This window comes from Peromyscus eremicus, chromosome 9 (assembly GCF_949786415.1).
Source record: "Peromyscus eremicus chromosome 9, PerEre_H2_v1, whole genome shotgun sequence".
NCBI classification, from domain to species: domain Eukaryota; kingdom Metazoa; phylum Chordata; class Mammalia; order Rodentia; family Cricetidae; genus Peromyscus; species Peromyscus eremicus.
In genome coordinates, this window is record NC_081425.1 from 49,539,746 (window position 1) to 49,563,109 (window position 23,364).

Sequence of the window (23,364 nt, forward strand, 5' to 3'; positions counted from 1 at the left end):
TGTCCCACCTTATCCCCAGTTTACTCATGGAGATCTCATCTATTTCTCCTTCCCAGGGCGATCCATGCATCCCTCTTTGGGTCCTTCTTGTTAGCTAGCTTCTCTGGAGATGTGGGTTGTAGTCTGGTTATCCTTTGCTTTACATCTAGTATCCACTTATGAGTGAGTACATACCATATTTGTCCTTCTGAGTCTGGGTTACCTCACTCAGGATGATATTTTCTAGTTCCATCCAATTGCCTGCAAATTTCATGCTGTCATTGCTTTTTACTGCTGTGTAGTACTCCATTGTGTATATGTGCCACATTTTCTTAATCCATTCTTTGGTTGAGGAGCATCTAGGTTGTTTCCAGGTTCTGGCTATTACGAATAATGCTGCTATGAACAAAGTTGAACATGTGTCCTTTGCTCATTCACTTTCTTGACCCTTCACAAAATTAAATGGTTTAAAAATTCTTCATATTCCATTAAAATCATCCTGAACTTGGCTTCTACACATTTCTTCTGCATCTCCACACTTCCCATCATGGATTTTTGTCCTGGATTCTTAACCCTAGGAATACTTGATATTTTCTCACTTGACTGCCTTTGTAACATTCTATAAGCATCATTCCATTTGAATTCTATTCTTCAGGATTCCCTTAAATTCCAGGCTTTCTCAAGATTTGTGAACTAATGGAATGAGGATGCTGAGGACTACAGAGGGTTGAATCTCAGCCCTGCCACTGTCTTAGCTGTGTGCCTGGGCAACTAAGTTGAACCTCTCACAGCTACCTTTCTCGTGTATGGAGTGAAATTCATAGTACTTTGATCACAGTGTTGTTTTGAAGATTACATTCTAAAATTTCAAAGTATGATGCTGGTCTTTGAGCATCCCACAGCAACTAGTCATATTGTTCCTTTGAACTCTATAGCAACTGCCATCCCGGCTATTCTTTTTTTATATCTCTGACTATTTTTTTTTTGCATGAGTATATTTTGAGTTCCCCAAGTGTTTTGAATCAGTCTGGTAAAAATCTATCAGTCAAACTCTAAATTAAGGCTTCAGAAATCAGAACCCATGGTAAGTATTTCAGACAGATTCATGTCTGAGCAACTAGTCATACAGATGTTAGAAAACAAAACAAAACTAAGCAGACAATAATAGAAAGAGCAAGTGGAGATAGGTAAAGGAAGTAATGACCATCTATAGGTCTGCAGGTCCACAGAAGTCAAGGGGCTAAATAGAGAATCATAACTGACATCTTTTGAAGGAACTACACTGATAGTCATCACAATAGGAAGCAAGACCTGTCTTTTGCTCATCCTTCCAAACACTGTTTAGTTACTAGAGCTTCCTATTGGCACAGGCATTCCAAAGTAGAGCATAAACCATGGGTGGGCTTGGGACTGGGTAGATGGTCAAATGGGTAAAGTATTTGCTTTGTGTTGGAAATGTGCCATGCTATGTCAGAAACAGACATGCATGCTCATGTCCTTCCACAATGTCAGAATTTATTGAATAAATAAATAAACATAAATTTATTGAATAAATGTATTCGATAAATTCAAAGAGTGCAGGTCTTTCACTTTGCCAGATAATCCCCACCTCCTTGGATTCAGCAGAGGCAAATTAAGGTCTTTTAATCAATCTTAATTAATATTAACTCATATCACATATCATGCAGTAAATCTATCTATCTATCTATCTATCTATCTATCTATCTATTTATCTATCTAGTTTACAGAATAAATGCAAGTTAAAGAGGCTACAGCAGAATCTGAGAGGTTTCAGGAGTAGGCTGAGAGAGAGAGAGAGAGAAAGACAGGGTTGACCTCCTGGTGCAGTTGAGTCCAGTTTCAATGTGAAAGGACAGAGCCACCAGGTTGGGACAGGAATGGCAGAACCAGGTCCAGAAGGGTTTTCAGGTGGACAGGCAGATAGCAATCCAATAGGCATGGTCAATAGTGGGTGACCAAACTGAGCTTAAGCCCCAGAGATAGCTGAGAATTCTTTGTCTGTTGTTCCTTAAGGCATTTCCCAATTATGAGATGACAGGTCAGTTTGAGGCTGTTACATCACAGTGCTAGGTGTCTGGCATCTTATAGGTCCAGGTGAAGGAGTTACACCCATTTCTCAGTCTGGAACATCTGGTAAGGTCTTGGGCGTGGTTTTTCTTGATATGGTTTTAATACGCCCATGTGCCCTAAGCCTCAATTCACCCTAATAAGTAAAGGGCCATATCATTTTTATGCTCAGGAATCAGTCATTTATCAGTCAGTGATACATGGGTGGTACTGGCAAGATAGTGTTGTTTACTGGTCCACCCTAGAGCACCATCATTCTCCACCCTCACAATTGAATCAAAAGCTGCTTATGAAAGTCTCCCAAGGCAAAGCACATCCTGAAAAAAAGCACTATTTTACATAACAATAAATAATGGAGAGTAGGGCATTTCTTGATCTCAGCACTGCACAACTATGGGGACCTTAAAAAAAATTTAAAAAAAAAGATATGTATGCATGTAACTCCAGAGCTAGAGGGTGGAGACAGGCAGATCCTGAGATCTCACTGGCCAGCTAGTCTAACCAAAGCAATTAAGTTCCAGGTTCAATGAGAGACCCTGTCTCAAAAAAAGAGAAAAAAAAGGTAGAGAAATGATTAAGACATGAACATGGCAGCACACACATGCTCATATACATATACACATAAAATGATAGACAGGATGGATTTGGAGTTAAGAGCAAATGGTAAATAAATGCTCAGTGTGAAAAGGAAATGTGTCAAGGTCAAGGTGCTTGTTCTTTGTACAGAATCTTTTCCATAAAAGGAATTCTGCAAATGATTCTTGACTGTTGAATGATTTTCTCCTTTGCAATAGACCCCTTCCGAAGCAAATTTAGATTGTCAATTTAAATGGGACTTTTGCTAGAAGGGAGTTTGTCCTTGAGTAAGATAACTAGTCTCATATCTGTTTCAATAGATACTGTTATTAAGAAAATTAATATAACAAGTCATTTCATTAATGACCATATCCCTCACTTAAAGTACTTAATTGTTTTTGTAGCTAGAGTTACAACTTAAGCTTAGATATTTTAGCCTTAGGACTTAAGCATGTTTGAGCATGTCAATAGAGATAATAGAGTAGGATTATTTACAGAGAGGAAAAAAAAACTTAATAGAGATATGAAAAGTTTGTTTTGAGGTTGTTTGCCTCACGATAGTGGTAAAGACTAAATGGGTAATGTTGTCTATTCTGTGAGCTTACTCCTGAGACCTACAGTTTCAATCAGATTATAATATTGCATTAGTCTGTCTTCTGTTACTAATAGTACAAATACAGCAAGATGGAATCAGTTCTACAGCAAAAAGGCTTATTTTGGTCCATTGTCCTGGAGATGCAAAGTAAAAGGCTGCATCTAGTGATAACCTTCTAACAGACTCCTGATGTGGTACAAAGCATCACTCATTAAGAGACGGGAGTATGCATAAACATGTGTTGCTTCGAATCTCATAAAGCCACAGGAATTCATTCACTGGGGATCCATCCTGATGAGCTCATCTCATCCTAATCCCTTCTCAATGCCTTGTCTCTAAATACATGGGCAGATTAAGTTTCCAACTTTTTAATTCCCCTGGTGAGAAAGAACCTCCAGTGTAAGTTTTGAGAAGGCAAACCAAATTCATACCACTACTATGCAATTAAATGCTTTGTCAAGACTTCCTTGAGCCAGTGTGGTAGCACACACTTCTAATCCCAGCACTCAGGCCTCAGAGGCCAGAGGATCTATGAGTTCCAAGCTAACCAGGTCTATATGGCGAGACCTTATATCAAAACAAACACACACAAACACACACACACACACACACACACACACACACACACACACAAAAAAAAAAAAAAAAAACAAACCCAAAACCAAAACCCCTTAAATATATCAATACTTTGCTAGTTTTTCTACATTTTATACAAGTTTGTCTAAATTCAAGCACTGTCCCTTTCATTTTATAGTAGAGTTTAAAATATTACAATAAAGACAAATGATTGTGTAAAGATATGCCCACTACCACGAATAGTTGATTTGTCTGGTTGTTGTGAAATGCAATTTTGTGTAAATATTTAGTTTAGAAGTTTGAGAAGGAATTTAAGTTTGGCAAGTTACAAGTGAATTTAGACTATATGGCTTTTCATTTTTCTAAACTCCTGTATTTTTTTTTCCAGATTAGAACCTCATTGTTATCTTGGGAAAGAAAACATTGCTCTGGTTTGAAGTCTGTGTTTTTCTCCTTTTGCGGGGGCTTGGGGGTTGGGAGTGGAGAAGCCAAGTCATTTGAGGAAAGTTCTAAAACTCCCAAGTCATCTTCTGTCTCATTTTCCTCACAGATGGCTATCTTTCTCTTCTGTCTCTAAAATGGATTCGTATGTCATCTGGTTGTGCTGGATAATGATAATGGTGTGCTCAAACCCAAGGCACATATCAGACTCTCCTGAATCTGTACATGGCATCAAAGAGCTGTTGACAGATCCAAGAACAGATATAGAAACTATTTTTTCAACCAAGAGAAAAATCCTTATAGTCTGTTCTATGACTGTATAGCCCTTTCATATGGGAAAACTTACTTACTCCGTAAGGTAAGAGTGTAAGTCTTTTCCCTTGTGGGAAGGGATACCTGTCCTCTGTAGTATGCTTTGAATCATTTACACCAACAAATTTGGGCTATTAGGATTATCATTTATCTCTTAGTCCTTCTTAGCTTCTCTATAAAGAAGAAACCATATAAAAACTTGAACCATAGATAAGAGCAATTTTTAAACCATTCCATTAATCCAAGTTAATACTATGTCACAGAGGGAAAAAAAATCCTTGTGAAAGCTAACTGTTGTTTATATTGCTCTAAGCTGTTTAAAGTGTGGTCTGTGAATGACCCTCTTTGGAAGCCCTTGGTGTGCTTATAAAATGTAGACTCTTGGGATAGGGAGGAAGAATGGAACGGAAATGTTCTATCACATATGTACATATCATATATCTTTTTAAAAGATTTACTTTAACTATCGTGTGTGTGTGTGTGTGTGTGTGTGTGTGTGTGTGTGTGTGTGTACCTTAGTGCCTGTGCTTGAAGAGGCCTGAGACCTCAGATCTTCCTGGAGCTGGAGTTACAGGCAATTGTGAGCAGCCTGATGTGGGTACTGGGAATTGAACTCAGGTACTCAGGATGAGTGAGCATAACCATTGAGCCATTTCTACAGTCCAAATTACTAGATCTTAAATAAGCATCCCAGCAGATTTTTATTTTTGGCAACACTTAAGAACTTCTTCTCTAGGACAGTTACTACTCAGCTTAGGAAATGATTTGTGTGAGTGTGTGTATTCTGGTTTTTATTTTATTTTATTATTATTTTTTTTTTTGTGTGTGTGTGTGTGTGTGTGTGTGTGTGTGTTGAAAATCAAATCCAGCATCTCACATATGCTAGGCTCTATCCCTGAGGTTCCTTTTCAGCCTTAGGAAAACACTTTAGCAGACTTTCTTGTCTTTGAAACAAAGCTAAAGTTTCCAAAGTTATTTTGGATAGAAGCAGAAACAGAAAACAAAATTGCTTTGAATAATAATAACAACAAGGATTTAGGGGTTTCTCAACGTTACGTTCAGACTATTGCATTTAGCAATCAACAGAATGGGTGAAGAAATGTCTACATTAAAACCCTTTGTTGGAATGTTTTACACTGTCCCACAGGATAGAAAGTAAAATAACCTGGTATATAATTAGTCACAAACATAGTTTTGGGGGTGTTTTGCCCCCACACAGGAGTATTGTCTAAAACATGTCTTCTTTGTAGCGGCTAGGCCCTGCCACCACTGTGTCTGAGTTCACAAATCTGTTGCAACCTGTAGCTTCCTTGTCACGTTCCTGGCCCTTCTCTCCTGTTAATCTTTGTTTCCTGGCAGTAATTAGAACCTCTTGCCACTGCCATAGCCACTGTTGCTGCTGGAACGACCACAGCCACCTTGGTCTCGCCCTTTAGCAAAGCACTGGCCTCCACCACCATGAGGACCAGAGCTTCTGCCTCCAAAGTTTCCTCCCTTCATTGGTCCCCAAATTGAAGACACTGATCGCTGTAGTTGCCAAAGTCATTGTAGCTTCTACCACTTTCAATATTGCTTCCATCACGAGATTCATTATATCTATCCACGGCTGCCATATTCACTACCATCATGGCTGCCACCAAAGCCATCATGAAGTTTCCTCCAGAACCAAAATTGTCGTTGCCACCAAAACCACCTCCCACTCCCCACCACCAAAGTTTCCGGAGCCACTTGGACCTCTTTGGCTGGGTGAAACACTAGTCATCTCTTGCTTCCACAGGGCTTTTCTTACTTCACAGTTGTGGCAATTCACAGTATAGTATTTCTGAATGACAGTCATAGTATCTGTGGAGTCATGGTAGTCAAAGGCAATGTCTTAGTTAGGGTTACTATTGCTGTGATAAACAACCACAACCCAAAGCAACGTGGAGAAGGATGGGTTTATTTCCATATCACTGCTCATCATTGAAGAAAGTCAGGACAGGAACTCAAGCAGGGCAGGGACCTGGAGGTAGGAGCTAATATAGAGACCATGGAGGAATGCTGCTTCCTGGCTTGCTCATCGTGGCTTGCTTGCTCAGTCTGTTTTCCTATAGAACCCAGGACCACTAGCACAGGGATGGCTCCACCCACCAAGGGCTGGTCCCTCCCACATCAATAACTAATTAAGAAAATGCCCTACAGCCAGATCTTATGGAAACACTTTCTCAATTGAGGTTCCTTCCTTCCAGACAACTCTAACTTGTGTCAAGCTGACATAAAATTAGCCAGCACATGCAACAAAGCAAAGCCCCCATTTTTTCTGCCTCTGTCAGTCATGATTTCAATAACTTCAATTTTCCCATACTGTTCAAAATAATCTCACATGTAATATTCTTCAATGTCTTCTTTAACACCACTAACAAAGATCTTTTGAGGATCTTCTCTTGACACAGCTCTCTCTGGCTCCATTACTCTTCCATCCACTCTGTATGGCCTTGCATTCATAGCCACATCCACTTTCTCCACAGAGGCAAACCTGACAAAGTCCCTGCCTGGAGCACTTGGCGGTTGGATCTCTCATTACCACACGGTCAGTCGGTGAGTGTTCTCCATCGCTCAAAATGACTCCTCGGACTCTCATGGGTTGTTTCCAAGTCCAGTCCTCCCAAGAAGAGCTTCCTCAGATTCTAAAACGCTTTCAGGCTCCTTAGGAGACTTGGACTTGGACCTGGCAACCGGGAAATGAGAGCCTGCACTGGTGACATCAACATAGAGAAAGCCCAACCATTCTTAAACTTTGGAGATGGCTCTTGCTAGAGTAAAGGACCAAGGCAAAATAGTGGCAAAGGGGGTGTGAGAAGAATGATGGTCAGTGGAAACATCTCCATGAAGGAAATGCCAATTATCAGGTCAAGACTGTTTGTTTGTTGGTGTGTGTGTGTGTGTGTGTGTGTGTGTGTGTGTGTGTGTGTGTGTTGAGCATATGCACATGAGTACAAGTGCTGGTTGGAGGCCAGAAAGAGGGTATTGGAACTCCTGGAGGTGGAGTTATATGTGGTTGTGAGCCACCCAATGTAGGTGTTGGGAACTGACTTCATGTCCTCTGCAAGAGCAGTACTTGTTCTTAAACACTGGGCCCACACGGGTGTCATAGGCAGGGAGAAGAATGGGAATATGCAAAAGGACTGGAGAAACTGTGTCCAGAAAAATGGGAGGAAAATGAAGAAAATGGGTGCTAAATAAATAAATAAAATAACAATAAATAATAACAATAAATAATAAAAATAATAATAAATAATAAGTAAAATAAAAATAAAGAAATAAAATAAAGTGTTGACTCTTGCCTGGAGCTCAAGAAGGATGAGGGTTGAAAATGGTTTTTCCTGATAAGAAAAATTAAGGCCTGTTCAAAGCCAACATAGTTTCTTGTGCCTCTCTGGCTAGGGTGATTTATGTGTATGTTTCTTTCTCGCCACAGGATATAAATCCCCAGTTTTTAGCCAACTCCATCTCACAGCATTGTGTATCATATCAAAGTGTCTCGTTCTTCTTCAATGACGTCTTGGATTACATGGCCCCCTCTCCTTCAATGGAGCTATTATTTCTTGCTCTGCTTATGGCATGTAGATAGGCTTTACATATACTTTTAAAAATGCAGGTTTATTTTTAAATCTACTTCTTTGTCTACCACCGAATCAAGGGACCAGAATCTTGAGGGGGCAGATTGTAGGATTCTGCCTATTTACAGCGTTCACAAGCACAAAGCTCTGGAAAATACTAGCTTTGAGTTAAATTTGGAGACCACTAGTTTAGCCTCAAGCCGAACAACAGTTGGGCAGCAGTACGGAGAAGCCACACAACTCCTCCACACTCTGATATAAACTCTCATGTTGTCAAACAATGAGCAGTTATACTTCTGTTATTCCAAGATCAGCTTTCCAGCAATTTTGTCTGGAAGAGGGCCAAAGCTGGAAGTTAAGAAAATGAAACATTTCTCTCGGGGAAAGGACTTTTGGTTCTTTATTGAAGAGAAAAAAAAAATCATCTCAAGATACCATTTGTTAGAGTCCCTGTCCTACTTACGGAAGGGAAGGGAAAGAACCTCTCATTAGTTGGCTGTGGATATAAACATCGGATCAATTATTGCTTGCAGCCGTAGAGGAAAGTAGGAGAAAAAGCAGAAAAGGGGGCTTAAAAGACACCACCACCACCAGCGCAGGAAAATAGAAAGGGTTATAGAGGATATAGAGGCAGATGAACCTATGCCAAGTGAGGGGTCTTCCACAAAAGTAAGGAGAACACCGGGGGGGGGGGGGGGATAAAGAAAAACCCAGAAACAAAAGTGGGAACTCTATATGCTCTGCAAGCCCTTGGGACTTTGGTATACGGTCTGAGTAATTAATTACATTTGATACTCAATGATCCACTAAGAATTTCGTTATCCATGGTTTTCTTTAAGAATGTAAAAAATACGTACATCTTCAAGAGATTTCTGTCAAATGGTGAACAAAGATTGCTATCTTAAAACGCAGCACAATTAATAAACCTAAATACAAGTCAGACGGAGAGCCCGGTTCCATCAGTCACCTGTTTTGGAAGGACATGGTAGGACTTTGGTGTCCCAAGACGACCCTCTCCCCAAGGCTTCTGGTGAAACTGCAAAAGTAAGCAGTCCCGGCCAGCCCTCAGGCATTACTGCAGCGTCCCCCATTGCTTGAGGCTTAAGGAAATTGCTGCTGCCTTCGCTTCGGTCTCCGCGGTTGGAGAAATCAAGGTAACGGGGTTTCCACTCGATTTGGCTGGTCCGAGACCACTAAATTAACCACTGCGTTTCTGAACGAAGTCAGTCTGTTTTGTGGGTGCTATAAAATACCGGGGCGCAACATGCTCAGGAGTGGAGACGTTTGAGCCCAAAGCACCTGCCCGCATTCTAAGTTGTGGGGCTTTCGGAGAGGGGCTGACACGGTTCATCTCCGGGGAGTGGAGGGTGGGGAGCGCTTTCTAAAACGCATTTGGAATGGCGTGTGTGGCCCCAGATGTGTCAATCATCGGCACAGTTCCCCGGGCACTGCCGGGCATAGAGAGCGGCTCGGGGATCGATACCGCCACACGCCTGGCCGCCTGCGAAGCCTGGCCGCGGGGCGCCGGGCACGCGCGGGGGCTCCGGGTCCCCGCGGCCGGGGGCGCCGTCGGCGGGGCTCGCGCAGCCGCACTGGGGCGCGCCGACTCCGGGCTCCTCCTCCTCCCGGCTCCGTAGTAATCATGGCGGCGGCGGCGTTCGCGGTCCCTCGGGTGAAACAGAAAGCGGGAGCTACGCGGAGAGGGAGCGAAGAGCGGGGCTGAGGCGGCGCCGTCACTGCCGGGAAACCAGCCCCACAGTCAGCGCAGCGGCGGCCACGGGAGCCGGGCCCAGCGTCAAGGTAGTGAGAGGACGAGCCGGAGCCCCGCAGAAGCCACCACGCCAGGGGAGCCGCCTTCCTCCGCCTCGGAGCGGCGGGACTCGGAGGTGAGAGCCGCCGGGGGACGCCGGAGCCCGCGTCGGGGAAACCGTTAGGCTGGGGCTGCGGGGCCGCGGCGCCGGAGGGCTGAGCCCGTCGAGGGGGGCGGGCGGGCGGGCGACGTCCCCCCCTTCCACACACCCCCGCGTGGGAGGGGGGAGCGCTGTCCGTGGGGCGGCGGGTCCGGGACGCCGGGGCGACGTGCGCGGCACCTGCCGGGGCTCGGCGGCGGCGGCGGCCGCGGAGCGCTGCCCGCTCACCTGGGGGTTAAATCCTCGAAAACACGCCCTTCGGGTCTGCGCCCCGGGCGGGCGGGCGGGCGGCCGCTGCCAGCGCCTGGCGGCTCCTCTTCCCCAGGTAAGTTAACCACCTGTTCGGTCGGTCGGTCGGTCGGTCGGGAGGAGGACGACGGAGGAGGCTGCTGCGGTCCTCGCCCTGCTCAGCAGCACCCTGCGTGGGGGAACTTTTGACACGACTCTGGAAAAGGGCGTCGTGCGCTAGGGGAAGGAAAAAAACGAGCCAATAATTTCGACGTCAGATCGCGAGCGCTGCTGTTCTCAAGAGTGGGAGAGGTAATCGTATTTTTTTTTTTTTTAATGAAAACTACTACCTTTTAAATAAAAAGCCTTGGGATATTTGGCGTGTGTGTGTGTGTGTGTGTGTGTGTGTGTGTGTGTGTGTGTGTGTGTATACTGATTGCTGGGGGGTGGTAGGGATGGTGAGCTAGAATTTTTTTTTTCTCTTTCTTGTGAGACTGTAAGTTCCTTTGGGCACCTTCTTGTCTGTCCATCTATTCCCGAGAATAGCTGGCTGACAGGATTTTCCTCCTTTTACAGTTTAATCTTTATGTGTTCATGGTAGACTTAAAAAAAAAAAAACCAACAACAACTGAGCCACATTTTGATTTTGCTGCTTCGTATGGTGGTCTGTTTTAGTTCTTGAAACCCAAGTTTGTGCGTGTTTTTCTGTGTCATAAGAAACAAATCGCATCGCTTCTCTGCCTTTTGGCTAAGAATGAAATAACAGTTGAAGCTTTTCTGTAATATTTTAATCACTATGCTTTTACCAGCATTAGTGCTAAACATATGCCACTCAAGACTGAGCCATATGTCAGACAGAAACAAATTGGGATTTCTGGCTCAAATCCCATGTTTAGATAAATATTTAGTTTTTGTGTACTTGTGAAGTATGTAATTCTTGCCATCTCCTAAGTTTTGTTTGAGTCATGTAAAATTGTTCCAGGGGGATGAGCCTCTGTCTTCTTAACTCATTTTCTTGTTTGAATTGATTTTTCTCAACTAATGAGGTAAATTACCCACGGAGACCGGTGGGTGGGCCTAGTAGAAAGCAATGATAAGGATTTTTTAAAACATGGTTTTTCTAAAGTATAAATATGAGAGTTTGTTTTTGGCATTTTAGCCCACTTGTAATTCTTGCTGCCACTAATAACACCCTTTAAAGGGAAGGAGGGATGATGAGGTGATAGGGGGAAGATCTTGCTTATATTTAAAAATTTTAGCATTCTCATATTACATTTCCCTGTATTTTCTTCCTTATCTTCATAGATCATCTTCCAGTTCTCTCTAGATTAAGTGGAAAATTTTTATCTGAGGCTGGTTACCTTTAGCCACCTGTACGCGTCTGCCTTAACTCCTTCCTCTCCCCGTTTGTCTGAATCCCCTCATCACTGAGTGATCAGGAAAAAGAAACTCTTGCTTGACACTGGCCCCAGTGCTCAGTCATGATTGTAAGGGGAATTTTCTTCTCCCAAATTAATGTTGTGCATTCAAGAAAACAGATTTTTGGTGTCACATGTTGTTACTTCCTCTCTCTGTGTAATTGAGAGCTGATTTTTTTCCCATACATCCAATGATTCATTTTTATATACTATATTTCTATCAATTTCAGCTTATTTTTATTACAAATTAAAAAACTGTCTACCTTCCAGGTCTAGTGAGATGAAAACTGAGAGACTATAAAACACAGGAGAAAAAAAAAAAGAGGAAATGAATATTGTCTTTTAGCTTGACTTAGGAAATAGACATTTATGATTTGCTCATCTTTAGTTTAGACTCATAGGATATATTTCTGCTTGCCTTGAAAATATTTATATTTTTGGTGTTTATATATTTAAGGCTTATTAATCTTGTATTTTGTCTATACTGTTAATGTAACCAAAATAGTTTTTTTTAAAGCAAAACATTCTTGGTGCGTTTTTTTTTTTTCATGAAAATGAGTTTTGATTATGTCTTGGAACATGATATAAGAATGTGCATATGATTTCCAAATTTATTAGCCTGGTTATGATAAGCAATTGGTGGTTGTTGTTAAATGTAATCTCTAAAACAAGAACTACTACTTCAAATAAGTTCTGAATGTTTTAACAAAGTCAGATTTAGAATTCTGAACATGTCCATTGAGTCCTGTAGTACTTTTGTTGATCACTTTGGTACAACAAATGTGTATCAGTGTCAAGAGCTCATTATCATAAAGAAATTGATAACCAGAAGTGTTAAGGGTACATTTTGTTCTTTTACATGTATTGTGAGTGTTTATCCTTTTTAATACTTTAAACTTTTTTTTTACAGTATTGTTCAGTGAGTTCTTTTTTATGTTATAGTCCTTAGCCTTTTCTCCTACTGGTTGGGTTTTGTTTGTCTTTAATATACAGTAAGTTTGCTGTGCAGCCTCTGGGTGTCCGTTAAGTTCTCTGTGGGTTTCAGTTATGATGTTCCCAATGTTCTATCAACCATATCCAGGCCTCAGGCTACTTTTCTCCACAAGATAGCTACTACAAGATAGTGTGTTTGGGAGGACATAGCATGGACTCAGAGGATGATGAGCTATTATCAGAGTAAGGGATACAGAAGCAGTAGGATGTGTTCCTTCAAAGTCCTTTACAAATTATTTGAGAATTGTACACTAACAAAGGAGACCATTAGCAAAAACTATAGCACAATATTGTTAAAGTGTGTGGTCCCCACCCACTGTGACTGAAAGCTCTGTGAGGGAGTGCTAGAATGTTCTTGGCATTTGGAGGAAGTCCAACTTGAAATTTAGGAAGGGTTTATTTATCAAAGGAAAACTCCAAAATAGAGTGACAGGCAGAGTTGGAGCTAGCAGTGGGAAGGATCCTTTGGGAGCATCCAAGGACAAGCATTAGGAAAAAGAGAATTGGTAAAGACTGGAGCTAGGCCCCACCAGGTATGAAGAGTAGCGTAGGAAGCCCTGCAGAAGAAACTCCTGCTTATCAGTAGGAATCTATCTCTGAAAGTGATAAAGAACCTCACATCATTTTGTTTTGCTTTTATTGTTTTTAGTTGGCATACGAAATAATGGATTTCGATATGACATTCTCATCCTATGTATCATTATACTGGGCTCCTTTTCTTCCCTGCTACCGTCTTTGGACCCTCTCTCCTGCTTCTTGCGGATCCATGTTTCCTCCCAAATGCCTCTTCTGCTTTTATTTCGTGTGTGTGTGTGTGTGTGTGTGTGTGTGTGTGTGTGTGTGTAGTGTGTGTGTGTGTATCTCTGTATATGAGAGAAAATATGTCTTCCCATTACCCTCCCTTGCTCCCACCTCCTCTCCCTTAGTACCTCAATAGTTGCACTTCCTCTTTTATGCCATATACAGACAGACAAAAATATATAAAAATTCTGTATATGAGAGAAAATATGGTGTTTGTCTTTCTTACTCTGTTTTGTTTCGCTTAGCATTTTGGTCTCTAGCTTCAGATTTCTTAGTAGGTAGATTCTATATGTCTATATAACTTAGATAAGGGTAGACAGCTATTTTATATAGTGTTTGATAATATCTTGCAAGCTATTTATAGTTTCTGTTGAATATGATTGTTTGTTTGCTTGTTTAAAAGAATCTTTTTAAAATGTAAAAACCATGTCTTCAGGCTGGAGTTAGCCATCTGGCCTAGTTCACTGAGTCCTGTCTGGCTAACTGTCCATATAGCACATATTGTGAAGTATTTTCCTAATGTTTGTTTGAAGTGATGTACCTATCTTTTTTTTGTGGTATATGAAAATAAAGAAAATATGCTAAAATAACTATTACTATAATTATTACTTTGTGCCTAAAGTTCTAGTAAGAGCTTAGTCTAGGTCTCAGAACTAGGAAGTAAAAGAAGTCTTCGAGCTGGGCCTTATGGCAGTGAAGCAGCTACCCAGTGACTGGATTTGAAAATATAAGGTAAAGCGTATCACCTCTATGCTAGGTTTACAGTTTTAAAAAAGTACAACTGGCATTCAGAAACCTTGGCTAGGGTGCTGCTGGTCTGTTGGGGATGGCAGGGGAACAATAACCTGTTTTTTAAAGGTGGCCTAAGGTGAGTTCTACACATTTAGAAATCCTGCAGTAACTCCAAGAAGAGTCACTGTTATGGAATAATTGGTAATTAGATGGATAAGCTGGAGTCATCTAGAAAAATGTCATACCATGTAGATTAAAGTAGGGAAGATCCAGAAATCTCTAAAAAATATTTCTATTAAAATGATTTTAAAGCCAGGTGTGGTGGTGCACACCTTAAATCCCAGGACTGGGGAGGCAAAGGCAGGCAGATCTCTGTGAGTTGAGGTCAACCTGGTCAACAGAGTCAGTTCCAAGACAGCCAGGACTGTTACACAGAGAAACCCTGTTTCAACAAGAACAACAACAAAACGATTTTAAGATGATTATGGTAATTTTCAAGGGTAAATACTGGTTGTTTTGAAGCTTCATGTATATTAAATATCTCTTTGAAATTTCTAAATTCATGACATGAACGTCTAAGCTAACACTATTTCAAATCCTTTCCCACTGTGTTTCTTGTGTTGTGACCAGGTGACCCGTGGTGCCAGAGGTTATAGCTTTATGGATCAATTGGTGAGGGCTGCTACATGGTTGTGATACTAGGAGATTAAAATATAGCATAAGAACATTCTTTTTCATTGCAGGCATTATAATAGGCTTTGTATGTGGTCAGTTTTAGGTGTTGGAAAAAGTAGCTGAGACACTGACTGGACAGAATCACTACTGTTTTTCCCCTTTATTTTACCTTTAAAAACATTAAAACCAAATGAAAAATTAATCTTTTATGCTTTTATGACTATAACTGTGCCTTCCTTTATAAATGTATTTACTGTCTTAAAGCTAAAGGCAACATAAGCCAACACTAGGTTTTGGCCTTTCTCAATTACTACCTTGTACAATTTGACTTATTAATATTTTGCTTTAATGAGAAACTAGTAGCTAAGGCATGGTGGCATATGCCTTTAGTCTCAGCATTCTGGAGGCAGAGGCAGGAGGACCTCTGAGTTAGAAGCCAGCCTGATCTACATTGTGAGTTTCAGGGTAGGCCAGCCAGAGCGTCACACTTGAGACCCTGTCTTGAAAAAGAAGGGGGCAGGAGTAACTAGTAATTGACCACTGCTTTCCCACCTCCTCTAGGCTGGCTTCCTTGCTGAAGGAGGGGATCAAGTGCCTTGGATGGTGCAGATGGGGCAGATCTTCATTCCATGTCCACTCCTCATTAGTGATCGTGATTTCACAGTTTTCTTTTTCAGTCTTGGTTTTCTAATCCTTAACATTGAGAATGTCTGCCTTGTTTTCATCACACATACTGTAAGGGCTCAGTGAGACGGGTGAAACATGAAAATGTTAAGGTGCCATGTACGTGCTTACATCAGTGCTCGTACATACTGGAAGCTGCTCAATAGCTTGTTTTTTCTAATGTGGCCAGAACTTTTGAGTTCAAGTTTTATTCTGCAAATTTTTATAAACAGCATTTGCAGGAAGGTTCAGTATACTAGAAAGTCATAACTGTTTTCTTTGGAAATAAAATACATATAAAAAAATTTCCACTCATTAATCTTTCAGATCAGTCCCTGCTCCACTCTGCCTTCTGTCCCTCTTTGCAAGGGAATGCTGACCTTCTGTACCATACAGCCTCAGCTGTTCTATCCATAGTGGGATGGAATGAATAAAATGAGTGAACTAGCTCCTTTTTAAGTGGAAGACAACTTCTTTACAATACTGAGAAATACCTGTTGGATTGCATTGGATTTCAGGGCCTATGCTCGGTTATTTTTAAAATCCTGCATAAGCTGGACAGATACACTATTGTTCTCTCATTTTACAAGTGAAATTCTATGTGACAGTGACTTCTTTCTTTCTCCCTCACTTCTTGAGATGGCTTAGGTGCTAGTTGGTAGAAATACACAGTATATTATGTATTTTGTCATCAACTTAGATAAGAAAGTTAAGTGCGTTTGGCAGATTATTGTATGAATCAGACTATAGCAGTGTTGAAAAGTATTGTTTTGTTTTTTTGTCTTCCTTTCTCAGAACCCACATCTTTTTGTTTGTTTTTCAAGACAGGGTTTCTCTATATAGCCTGGCTGTCCTGGAGCTCACTCTGTAGACCAGACTGGCCTCAAACTCACAGAGATCCACTTGCCTCTGCCTCCCGAGTGCTGGGATTAAAGGTGTGTGCCATGACCGGGAAGCCACATCTTAATATATACTTGTGTATTAAGATTTATTTTTTTAAAGCAACTTTCTCCTTCTCCAGTGAGTTAGTTTCATTGATTTATGTGTGTTAGTCTTCTTCAGTAATGCGAGGGGAGGGAATCCTCCTACTTCGCTGCAGATTCTAAGCAGATGTTTCTTAAGTACACTTTGCAGCACATGTAAGATTTTTTTAAAGTGTAATTGCAAAATGAGTGCCCCAACCCCAAAATTCAAGATACTCCAAAATGTGAAACTCTTGATTGCCACTGCAGTGCCACAAATGCCAAGTCTTCACCTTACCTGGAGTGATGGGCTACAGTTAAGATGTAGGTGAACTAAACACTATATATATAGCAACCTCATACCTGGTGTGTGTGTGCGTGTGTGTGTGTGTGTGTGTGTGTGTGTGTGTGTGTGTGTGTATGTAAAACACAAGTGGATTTTGTGTTTAGATTTAGTTCCCATTCCCAACTATCTCATGGTGTGTACAGATATTCCAGAGTCTGAACTAGAAACACTCCTGCTTCTAAGCATTTTGATGAAGGGACATTCAGCCTGTATATTGTGTGCTTTGAGAGAAGTAGTTAACACACACACACACACACACACACACACATACACCGACTGCTTTGGTTGAAGGCATAGTTATTTCATGCACTTCACAATCAGCCTGTTTTAATATTTGCTTAAATAAAAAATTCATGATGTCATTTTGTTCACATTTTCTGGATTTCTCTTTGGTTTTCTTAATATAGCCATTCTCAATTATGGTTTTGTTTTTAAGACTTAATTTTTTTCCCTGTGTAGTATTTTCATATGTAATGTATTGTGTATATACTATTTATAGTCTAGAATGATGGTTTATTAAGTACCTTTCTGTTTCTTTGTATATTGTTGTGAACAAGTATATCTACTACTTTAGAGCAGTATTTTTTAAAGATATTTAAAAAATATTTAAAATTAAAAAATACCGTACTAGGCAATGCTTTATTTATATAAATATTACTTGAACCTTGGTTCGATTGGTTCGCATGGTTGAGTAGCCCTAGGAGAATATGTAGGAGCTGCTCTGTCCATCTTAAACTGCTTTTTCCATCACATCCAGACTAATATTTCAAAATGATGAATTTATTGAAATCACTCATCATTTTAACGCTACACCAAACTTTCTCTTGTATCAACTATAATCTCTTTTCTCTACAAATGCATACGCTGTTGATAGCTTGTGATTACCGCATTGTGTCTCATCACTTTCCAGCTTTGTTCTGTGAGGTAAGGGCCTGTTTCCTGAAGGCAGGGGCTGTCTGTTGGTTATCTACTGGCTGTATAGGAACATGCCTGTTGCCCCAGTGACCTCGATTCCTCCATTTACAATGGAGTACTAATAGACTTAGACTATTAGTTAAATTATTCCTGTGGTGAATAGAATGAGTGCCGTAGTATATTTATATCTGCAACTGTGATAGATGTGTCTAGTTATGCCTTGCACGTTTCCTATTCTTATTTTCATTATTTACATATCTATCATTTGTTGAAGAATTAATATGTCTCAGATGCTTGCAATACAATTGTCATAAAATGAATGTCATGCTTTCTTCTTTCTGGCTTCACAGACTAGGATGAGAGATAAAGTCATGTAAATAAATACATATCTTAAAATAATTAAATAAAATGGGTCTTCTTTTGCTTCTGTTTCCCTGTGTGATTCTTTTCTGCTTTTTGTCCCAAATAGGCCTATTTCCTGCAGGGTATTGATTGTATACATTGTACACACACACACACACACACACACACACACACACACACACACACACATACACACACACTATCATTCTGTAATTAGGTTGTCTGTTCAACTATTGGACTGTGAACAGCACAGCTGCTGCTAACAGTTTTGAACCAAAGGAGCAGAGAATCAGTATTTCAGGCATCGTTGATGGCAAAGACTCTGTATACCTTCGGAAGCCAAGCTACAGCAGGAGCAGAAACCAGCCAGATACAATATAAAAAATGAGTGTAGGTCTCTTCTAATTCAGCTTTATTTACAAAAACAGGCAGCAGGCCAGGATTGACTCACAGGTTTTAGTTTGCTGACCCTAGAGGGCTACAGACTACTTTGTTCTTGGTTAGTACAAGATTACTAGTAAATAATAACTAATAAGTGCTTCTTGTGGGCTGAATGTGCTTCTAAACTTCACACATAGCTGCTTATTTAGTTCTCAAACCAACTGGGTTAGATATCATTGCCACCATTTCAAAACGAGGGAACTGGAACACGGTTAGCCCAAGATCATAGAGCTGTTCAGTGAAGATAGGGCTCTGAACCCAGATGATGACAGAACCTGGGCTTTTTGTTAATACCAGCTCCAATGTGTTGAATCCCAGGAATGTTTCAGTCTTAGGAAACATATTAATGTAATTTACTATATTCACAGATTTAAGGAACAACTATAATTATCTCTTTGGTGTTGAATCCCAGGTGTATAATGATTCACTATTAGGAAATACTAATCTAATTTACCATATTTATGGATTTTAGGGGCAACTATAATTATCTCTTTGGTGCTAAAATTTGTTTTCTTAAATTCAGTTACCAGTTCTAATAACTTACAGTCAACAAGAAATAACCTTATAAAAATATTGTAGCAGGAACTTATATTGAATGTCATAGTGAAATATTAGAAGCACTCCCATTAAAAGGTAAGAACATTAATATTGGTCCATAACTCATAGCTGATACATTAAGAAACAAGAAAAATAACCTGTAAGTAATAGGAGAATAGCACTATTATTATTTATAATTGATATGGTTGCACACTTAGAAAATACAAAATAGGGCTGGCTGTGACTCAGCTGTAGAACACTTGCCTGTATAGCTGATGTCATAGGTTCTATTCCCAGTAGCCCCATCACCATTACCACCACCTTGACCACAGCAGTGACAAAACAGAATTAGAAAAGAAGTGATGAGACTAGACATCCTTGTCTTAAACTTAGTGGGGAAGTATCCAGTTTCCTCATCAATGGACACATACACTCTGTCTTTATAAGAATAAGAATAACAGGGCTAGAGGTATTGCTCAGCCATTAAAGGCTAAGACTCATAACCAAAATGTCAGAGGAAATAATTTCAGTGTAATGGTGTGTCTGAAGCTGTGATAAGATGCGTTTAAAGAAGTAAGAATTGTACTAGTGATTCTTAACTTTTATAAATTAACTGACACCCAAGTCAATATTATTACTTTTATTTGTACATGTGTGTAGTATATGCATGCATATACATGCCAGTACATGTGTAGAGAGAGGCCAGAGGAGGATTGTGGGTGTTCTGCTCTGTCATTCTCCACCTTATTCCTTTGAGGCACAATCTCTCATTGAGTGTGAGGCTAGACTGGGTAACCAGAGGCTAGGTGACTGGCCAGTAAGTCCTACAGTCCTCCTGTGTTTGCCCCTGGAAGTGCTGGAATTGCCTGGGTGAGAGCCCTGTCAAGCTTTTTTGCATGGGTGCTGGAAATCTGGGCCTCATGCCTGTGCAGCAAGTACTTTGTCTCCCGCCTCGCTTTACTTTTTTAGATGTAAAAGTATTAATTGCGGCATTGCAGCTGTAGCTCACTGTCAGAGATCTCGTGTGGCCAGTGTGAAGGAAGCCCTGTGTCCAGTCCCTAACCACACACAGATTATGATTGTGAATGTTTTCCGTCTTTCATAGGCCTTCATCTTTCCTGTGAGTCTAACCTCCCCTTTAGTTTTCAAAGCTCCTCCTCCCTTTCCTGGTGCTGGGGACCAGGTCAAGGGACACAGGCAGGAAAGGCGAGTGCTGCACCACTGAGCCCACCCTAGACCTGTAGAGACAGCTGATGTTAGAACTGTGTCAATACTAAAGACAAGACTTTTTAATGATCAAGATGGAGAGAAGTGATGTGCTTAGAGAAAATAGCTTTTAGCCTAGGCATAGTTAGAGGTTCATAACAGAACTTGGTTCTTTGGGAAAGCACTGCATTGTTAACTGTGTTCGACTGAGAAAGGCGCTGTCTAACAGAACATCAAATCAAGATTTTCTTGTGATAAAATTCGCTCTTTGGAGTGATTTTTCATGTTAACCATGTTAAGCATGTCAAGTTACCCCAACAGTGCAGCGTTCATGTAGAAGTCAAGCTGTTCTACTGTGGATTTCACTGCTATGGAGTTAATGTGACCAGAAAGGCTATGCTGCTTTAGTTGCAAGTCCAAATTCACTCGGATAAGACATGGTTGGGAATTTGAAATTCGGCAAGAAGAAAGTGAATTATCTGTAATGGAAAAAGTAATATTTTTACAGAGGCCAGTAAAATGTCTGTAGGTGAGAATAGAATACCTTTTGACTCTAAAAGTGCCTCAAATGTCCCCCCCCCACACTTAGGGCTATATACAGGATTTAAGATAATACTACTTTTAAAATAGTGTCCATTCTCAGTCCTTTAATGGGTTGGACTTGTTCTCATTTCCATAGCTCGTTTCTCATGTCCCATATTTCTTTTGCTTGTTTTTATTTATTTATTTATTTATTTATTTATTTATTTATTTATTTTTGAGACAGGGTCTTGCTGTGTAGCCCAGGTTAGCTAGGAATTTACTGTGTTGCTTAGGATATCCTCCATCTTGCAGTGATCTTACTGCCTGTCTCCTGAGCACTGGGATTACAGTGTGCCAGCATGCTCAGTTTACATGGGTGGGAAATGTCTCTGCAATGTCTTTTTTTATCAAGCATTCTTTGTGAATTAACTTCATTCAGAATCCAGATTTCATCATAGCAGTTAAGTGTGGTTTTTGTTATGGGGGAATGGGGACTGACTGTATTTCCTGAATGTGTAATTATATTCTATTTGATGAGTCTGACTAAGGAAAGTAATAATAGTGACTTTCAACACTGCCCCCAAACTTCTGTTCCTTTGGGGATAAGGCCCACCCACTTTACCTGTTGTACCCCATTTTTCCTTTCCAGTAGACAAGGAAGTGAAGATGAATGTGGTAAATAAGTTATAAGAAATGTGCTGCAGTCAATGTAGATTGTTTCCCTGGTAAGAATGAGTATATGCTTTATGATATAATTGATATTTTATAGATTTTTTACTTTAAATGGCAATATCATAAGGTTTAACTTACTAAACTGTGGTTGTAATTACTGCCGTACACGTGAAAATGTTATCTCATTGTGAAATGTTAGTTATTGATATAGCATAAATTCATAGCACATAGCTCATGGAATGTCACCATGCAAATCAAATTAGCACATTTATGAGCACAGATAGTTTACTAACAAGGGTATTGGATGTGGTGGCATACACCTGTAATCCCAGCACTCAGGAGGCTGAACCAGGAGGAACATGAGCTCAGTGCTAATGTGGACTTGACAGTGTGACCCTGTCTCAGACAACAACAACAACAATAATAGTAAGCAGGAAATACTGTTACTGCATATGTGCTTCATTGTATATGCACAATTAATTGAACAACTTTTTCCTCAAAGTAACAGATGAGTACAATAAAATTAAATGAAATGTACAGTAATTTAAAATAAAATCTTGACTGATTAAAGAACCCCAAACCCCAAGCCCAATTAGAGAGCACTGACAATAGCTCTACAGATGGCCAAGTTTTCTTCCCTACGGTTTGTACTTACCTGCCTGTTGCATGCAGCCAGGTGTCTTAGAATCCTGAATTGCAGGCCCCAGGTAACCCCAGAATTGTATTCACTCTGGCTCAAGGATGGCACATTTGAACAAAACTCATTCTGGATGTTTCTAATAACCCTAAGTCTTACACTGAAATAAAAACCAAGGAATTGTGTCTCATTTATTCAAAGTAAGTAAATAAATTACTTCAGTTTTTCTTGTAGGTAAGTAAGGACATATCAAGGGCATGCTGGCTTCCAAGTAGTGATACCTGAAGCGTACTATTAAAAAATAGTCATAATTTATAGTATGTCCTAGTAAATCTGTTTACCATTCTTCTGGCTATTGGGCACACTAAAAAGGAGTCACAAATGTTGGTCCCTTTTCATGATACAGAAAAAAGGATTGGATTGGATTTGCCTTTTTTCTTGAAACAACTAAAAACTAGATAAAATGTCTGAAACAGCAGAGCTTGAAAAATTAGACATCAGACAAAAGAGGGAAAACAAAACCAGCCTATGATTGGTTGAGTTTTCTGGAGGAGGTTACCATGCACATAACCCATGTCTGTCTCGCACACTCTGATTAAGCTGTCAGTCTAGAAAACTAAAGAAGATTATCATTTGCAGGCCAGAGACGTAGGATGGAAGAACTGCATAGAAAATGAACTTTAGAAATCTTGAAATAATTACCCTTGATTAGTTAGCTAGAGTAGTGATAAATGAGCACATTTGCATTTATCGAGAAAGGAGACACCTAGAATGATCTTATCAAATAGTATCTAAGCTCATGCTGGGCCAGGAAAAACAGCTGCCCAGAGAAGAGAGCTTCATCATTTAGAAGGCAGTAGGCTACTGGGGGTTTAGTGGGGCTTGCCTCAGAGGTCAGAGAAATTAACTCTAGACTGAAAGCAAATCTGGACCTATATAAGCAAGATCCCAAAAGCTCAAATTATTTCCTATTCATTTAAATACATTTCAGAACAAAGCTAAATAATTGTGAAACCATATAATATCCAGCAGCAAATCAAGGTAAAATTTACAATACTTGACTGTATAGCAATGTCTTCCAAATTAAGACTTCCATCCTGGAAAGGCTCACTAAGACTTAGGAAGCAAACAAAACTTTGAAGATTCAGACCCTGAAGAGCTTCATAAGTCTCAGGAG

At 40.3% G+C, this 23,364-nt stretch overlaps 1 protein-coding gene across 1 annotated transcript in view; it reads left to right on the forward strand.

Annotated features, from left to right (window-relative positions):
* Positions 1-9,763: 9,763 nt before the first annotated feature.
* Positions 9,764-23,364, forward strand: part of Fndc3a (fibronectin type III domain containing 3A) — a 157,199-nt gene continuing 143,598 nt past the window's right edge. Inside the window, exon 1 of the mRNA XM_059273352.1 lies at positions 9,764-10,052. The gene's annotated coding sequence lies outside the window, so the exon portion shown is untranslated. The remainder of the gene's footprint in view (positions 10,053-23,364) is intronic.